Raw genomic sequence first — 6,932 nt, forward strand, 5'->3', positions numbered from 1 at the left:
AAAATTAAAAAAAAAAAGAATAAATTACAAAATTGCTACATAATGTGAAGTGGTACAATATCTTAAGTAAGCTGTGAAAAGTTAAGGGTATCTACAATTCCTACAGCAACCAATAAAAATTAATACAAAGAGGTATAGCTAAAAAGTCAATAGGTAAATTTAAATGAGATTCTAAAAATTATTCAAATAAGCTAAAGGAAAAGAGAAGGACGTACAGATAGCCAAAAATAAAATGTAGACCCAATCCAACTGTGTCAATCATTTACATTAAATGTTAAAGGATCCCACTGGGTAATGAAAAGTTTTTCGCTAAGTGGTGCTGGAACAACTAGATATACATATAGAACATACCGAACTTCATTCCCTATTTCATGCCATACACAAATATTAATTTGAGGCACATCATAAACCTAAATGTAAAACCTAACATCATAAAGCTTTTAAAAGAAAAGATAGGAGAATACAGATGGGCCACAGAATCATTATCAATTAAATAAAATTGTTATGTTATACTGTATCAAAAACTGCTTATTATTAAAAGACACTATTAAGAAATGAATAGGCAACCCATGTACTGAAAGAAAATATCTGCAAAACTGGCATCTAGGATATTTAAAAAGATTGTCTCAGTAATAAGAAGACAGACACGCCAATTTAAAAAATAGACAAAAGATTTGGGTAGACAATTCATAAAACAAGAATACAAATGGTCAATAAACACAAGAAAATGCTCTCCACATCATTATTCATCAGAGAAAGACAAGTTAAAGCCACACTGAAATTTCATCCTATGACTATCAGAATGGCAAAAATTTAAAACACTGACAACACCAAATGTTGATGAGGATATGGAACAACTGGAATCTTCACACATTGGTGGGAATGTAAATGTAAAATGTTTAAAAGAGTACATGTATGATGAGCACTGAGTAGTGTATAGAATTGTTGAATCTCTATATTGTATACCTGAAACTAATGTAACACTGTATGTTAAGTCCAGTGAAATTAAAATTAAAAACTTAATAAAAAAGAAAAACAAGATTGGATGATTTGTTCTACTGGATATCAAGACATTATAAAGCTCCACTAACGAAGGGGAAAAATGGACAAATATACCAACAAAACAGAAAACAAAAAGACCCTTGAATTTATGGACTCAGTATTTGACAAAGTAGACATTAAGAACAGTAGAGAAAGTTCAATATTTTGAACAAATGATTCTGGGCAAATTAGACATCCACTTGGAAACAAAATAGAATTTTAACTCTCTGCCTCCCACCATACATAAAAATCAGTTCCAAATAGACTGTTGATCTAAATATGACAGACAATACAATAAAGTTTCTGAAGGAGAATATGCTCATGATCTAGGCTATTAAGTGGGAAATAAAAAATATCATGCAGGAAGATATGAAAAATTTGGATTACAATTACTAACTTCCTTTCATCAAAAGACTTCCAGACCATGAAAACGGGAAAATATTTGCAAAACATAATAAGTAATAAAGGTGTTGTATCCAGATTATGATGAACTCCATAAAGCAATGAGAAAAGGATAGGCAACAACATAGAAAAATGAGCAACAGACTTAAATAAGTTTTCACTAAATAAGATATTCAAATGACCATAAACACATGATGACCTCATCAGGCATTGGGAAAATGCAACTGTATCACATTGTGGTACCCCTACAAACCCATCAAAATGCTAACATTAAAAAGATTGATAATACCACTTGTTCACGAGGACATGGAACACTTACACGCTGCTGGTGAGTGTAAAATTGATACAACCAACTTTGGAAGACTATTTGCCATTATCCGCTAAAGTTGAAACTATGTAAAAACCAATGACTTGGCATTTCTACTTTTAGAGACATACCCAATATGTATACATGCACATGTGTAGCTAGAGATGTATAGAATAAAGTTCACAGCAGCATTATTTGTAATAGGGGAAAGTTAGAGGGCGCCTGGGTGGCTCAGATGGTTAAGCGTCTGCCTTCGGCTCAGGTCATGATCCCAGGGTCCTGGGATCGAGTCCTGCATCGGCTCCCTGCTCCTTGGGAGCCTGCTTCTCCCTCTGCCTCTCTCTTTCTCTGTCTCTCATGAATAAATAAATAAAATCTTTAAAAAAAATAGGGGAAATTAGAAACATCTCAAAGGTTCACCTATGGTAGAATGGTAGAATATGTGATATATTCGTGTAGTGAAATAGTCTATAGCAATAAAAAGGAAGTAACTACAGTTGTATGCAACAAAAACATGAATGTCATAAATATAATGTTGAGCAAAGGAATTTGTATACAAAAAATTGCATACTGTAGGTATTTATATAGCTTTCAAAAACTGACCATTCCTGAGGTCATGCTCCCTTCCTGGAGGCAGCCTGTATCCAGTGCTGGATGCCAAAGGACCCTCCCAACTCCAGAGCTTGCCACTGAAAGAAGTGAAGCTTTGGCTCTCATTGTCACCCAACTTCTCCTTCTACCCCAGGGTTTCTCAAACTCAGCATTACTGACTTTTTGAGCTGGCTAATTCTTTGTTAGAGAGGCTACACTATGCATTATAGGATATTTAACACTATCCCTGGCTTCTACCCACTAGATGCCAGTATATTTCCACATGTTGCTAAATATATCCTGGGGTGCAAAATCTTCCCCAGTTGAGACTCATGGTGCAATCTTGTCTCCTTCAGCCTCCATGGATGTTGATCCTGAGAGCATTCCCCAGTAAACTTCCTGCATGCAAATCATTGAATCTCTGGCACACCCTGATGAGTTCTGTTCATTTAATAAACCATTTACACATGTGTTTATTGGTAAATTATACCGGTACTATGTAATTATACATTATATGTTATAGAATATAATTATAAAACACAGAAACAATTGAAGAGGAGACAAAATAAATATAATTAGTAGTTCTAGCATTTTCCCTGTTCCCCAAAAGAATGTTCATTGGCACCTCCTAGAAAGCCTAAACCATGCAGTAGAGACCAGTGCTCTGGGAGGTGGGAGGAAACAGCAAAAGAAATGTAGGTAGAGCAATTAGTCTTAGTAACCCACTGAGGCAGGGAAAAAAGGAGAGAATAGTTACAATAAAGACTTGCCAGGATGGGCAGCAACAGATACATGAAAAAGTGCTCAACATCACTAATCATCAGGGAAATGCAAATCAAAACACAATGACATAGCGCCTTGTATCTGTTAGAATAGCTATTCTCAAAAAGACAAGAAATAGTAAGTGCTGGCAAGGATGTGAAGAAAAGGAACCTTTGTGCACTGTTGGTAGGAATGTAAATTGGTATAGTTACTATAGAAAATATGGAAGTTCCTCAAAAAATTAAAAACAGAATTACCATGTGATCCAGCAATTCCACTTCTGCAAATTTATCTGTAGCTATGCAAACACTAACTCAAAAAGATACATGCGCCCCTATGTTCATTGCAGCATTTATACCACAGCCAAGATATGGAAACAACCTGTGCCCATCAATGAATGGATAAAGAAAACATGGTATATATATATATATGTGTGTGTGTGTGTGTGTGTGTGTGTGTCTACAGTGGAATACTCTTCAACCATTAAAAAGAAGGAAATCTTGCCATTTGCAACAACATGAACCGATCTTGAGGGCATTATGCTAAGCGAAATAAGTCAGAGAGAGAGAAACAAATTCTATATGCTCTTACTTTTACGTGGAACCAAAAAGCAAAACAAACAAACAAAAAACTGAGTTTGTAGATATAGAGAAGAGGTTAGTAGTTATTGCCAGAGGTGGGATGGAGTGGGCAAAATGAGTGAAGAAAGTCAAAAGGTACAAATTTCCAGTTATAAAATAAATAAGTCCTGGAGATGTACAACATGGAAACTGTAGTTCATAATACTGTATTGCATAACTGAAAGTTGCTAAGAAAGTAAATCTTAAAAGTTCTCATCACAAGAAAAAAGTTTTGTAGCTTTGTGGTAACGGGTGTTAACTAGTCTTATTGTGGTGATCATAAACAAATATCAAATCATTATGTTGTACACATGAAACTAATATAAAGTTATATGTCAATTATACCTCCATTAAAAAATGAAAACTTTGGGGAACGATAACGGCGATAGGTAGCAAGATAGAAAAAGTAGTCAGTATATATCCAGATGGCATTGATCGCTTGAGCAGGCATCAGGTAAATGGGATTTGTGGCTAAATATACTTGATTATGCCTACAAGCTACCCACTAAAATTCTTATAAAAATGCAATGAAAGTTTAAAAGCTAGCTAGAGGAGTAAAAGTAAAGATAAAATCATTAATTAAAGGTCAGAAGGAATTTTTTAAATTGTATCATTGTTGGATCAAAAGGTAAGTTCTTGAACTTCACAACATAATCTCTTATCTCTAAACTGACATTAGTTTATCACATATTTTTAAGTGCATATTAATATAGCATTGTCCTATTAGAAATAAAGAGACATTATTAGAAATTCACACAGAAACAAGTAATGTAGTGAGAAATTTCATCCCATCATCAGTCCATTTCAGATGGAGTAGTAAAAACAAATAACAGAGGTTTTGAATAATCTAAGTAATAATATTGGACATATGTTCTTTTTTTTCCTGCATTTTCATTTAAGGCCCAAGTTTCTAACCTCTCCTGGAGCTTTTTCTGAGTGAGCTCCAGAGAGATGATCCATAAATTCTCAGGACCATGGTACTACGGGCTGAATTGTACCCCTACCCCAAATTCATTCATTTGAAAACCTAACCCCAGTACCTCAGAAGTGACTGTATTCAAAGATAGAGCCTTTTAAAGAGGTAATTAAATTAAAACGAGGTTATTAGGGTGGGCCCTAAACCAATCTCACTGGTGTCCTTATAAGAAGAAGAAATTAGGACACAAAGAGACACGGGCGTAGCACACAGATGGATGACCACGTGAAGGGGCAGTTAGCGGGGCGACCACCTGCCGGTCAAGGAGAGACTCCTCAGAAGAGACTGAAGCTACTGAAATTTTGATTTTGACTTCCAGCGTCCAGAACCGAGATAAATGTTTCTGTTGGTTAAGCCACTCAGTCTGTGGTATTTTGTTACGGCCGTCCTGGGAAACTGACGTAGAGCGGGAGCTGCCTCCATCTCAGTGTTCTTTTTTTTTTTAATTCCAATATTATAAACATACAATGTTATATTAGTTTCAGGTGTACAATATAATGATTCAACAATTCTATACATTACTCAGTGCTCATCATGCTGCCTCTATGTTTTTTATCAATGCATCCCTCAAATTCCATGGCAGATTTGTAAAATATATAATATTATATCAAAAACAAAAAGAAAAACTTAAGAGTAATTTGATTTGTTTTTCTTTTAAAGATTTTTATTTATTTATTTGAGAGAGAGAGAACGAGAAAGAGAGAGAGCAGAAGCCAGGGGAGGGGGGAAGAGGCAGAGGGAGAAGCAGACTCCCCACTGAGCAGGGAGCTCAATGTGGGGCTCCAACCCAGGACCCTGGGATCATGACCAGAGCTGAAGGCAGACGCCCAACCGACTGAGCCACCCAGACTCCCCAAGAGTAACTTGATTTATACTTTTTTTTTACGTAGGCCAAAGTGGGGGAGGGGAACAAGATTGATAAGCTTAACTACCTAAAACAAAACAGTCACCAAAAAATAATATTTATTGTAAGAAAATTCTAAGCAAAACTAAGGGCCATATAAAACAGGACAATTATTTAATCTCCAAAGAAATCTTAAAAATCAACTTTATGCCAGTAAAATGTAAACCTTAGATAAAATTGATATATTCCTAGAAAAATAGAACTTACCAAAATGAACTAAAAAAAACACTATGTATTATAACCATTGAACAAATCGAATCAACACTATAAAATCTATCTACAAAGAATAAATCAGGGGAAATGGATTTACAGGTGAATTCCTAGCAAACATTCTAAAACCAGATCATTCTATTCATATAAAAACCCTTCAAGAAAATTTAAAAAGAGGACGCAAACATTCTCCAACTCAAATTAGCAGGAAAAAGCCAAAAAACATGAGGCCAACTTACAGAAGAAATGCAAAGAACAAATAAACATATTTTAAAAGATCCAAATGCACTAGTAAGCTAAAATTCAAATTAAAACCATAATTAGATGCCATTTTTGCTTCTCAAATTTGCAGTTATTTTGTGGGTGTAGCATGTTGAAGACGGGTAAGAGAACAAATTGTTACAACTTTTATGGAGAACAACCAGAGAAATTTGGCAAAATGTATTAAAAGCGTTTTTAAAAATATGTGTTTTAAATACAGTGATTTTCTATTTATAGGAATGTATTTTCAGCAAATAATCAGAAAAGTGGGCAAATGGGTATGCTTACCATAGTATGATTAAATAAGAGGAAAAATTGATTAAGATTATAATATTCCTATATGAGAGAATGATTAAATGTGCCATACAAATAGTACATTTTCTTTTTTCTTATTTTATTTTATTTATTTTCAGAGAGGGAAAGGGAAGGAGAGCATGCACAGCAGGGGGAGTGGCAGGCAGAGGGAGAAGCAGGCTCCCTGCTAAGCAAGGAGCCTGATTCTGGGACTCCATGCCAGGACCTTGGGATCATGACTCAAGCAGAAGGCAGACACTTAACCGACTGAGCCACCCAGGCATCCCTAAATATTACATTTTCAAAGGATATTTGGTGAACTAGAAAAAAAGATAATGATACCATAACAGATAAACACAGCAGAATACGAAATTAGAGCTGAAATGTAATCCCCACTTTACATGAAAAATACTGAAGAGAAAGACATTAATGACATCAAAATCTTTATGGAGGTTATTTTTATGTTCCAAGAACATATGATATTTACTTTTTAAAATTCCTCTGTGGTTCCCAAGGTTTCTGCAAGTATATATATCACTTTCACAATCAGACGAAAAGCAAATA

Source organism: Leptonychotes weddellii, chromosome 5 (assembly GCF_054177405.1).
Source record: "Leptonychotes weddellii isolate Sample4059 chromosome 5, ASM5417740v2, whole genome shotgun sequence".
Lineage (NCBI taxonomy): Eukaryota > Metazoa > Chordata > Mammalia > Carnivora > Phocidae > Leptonychotes > Leptonychotes weddellii.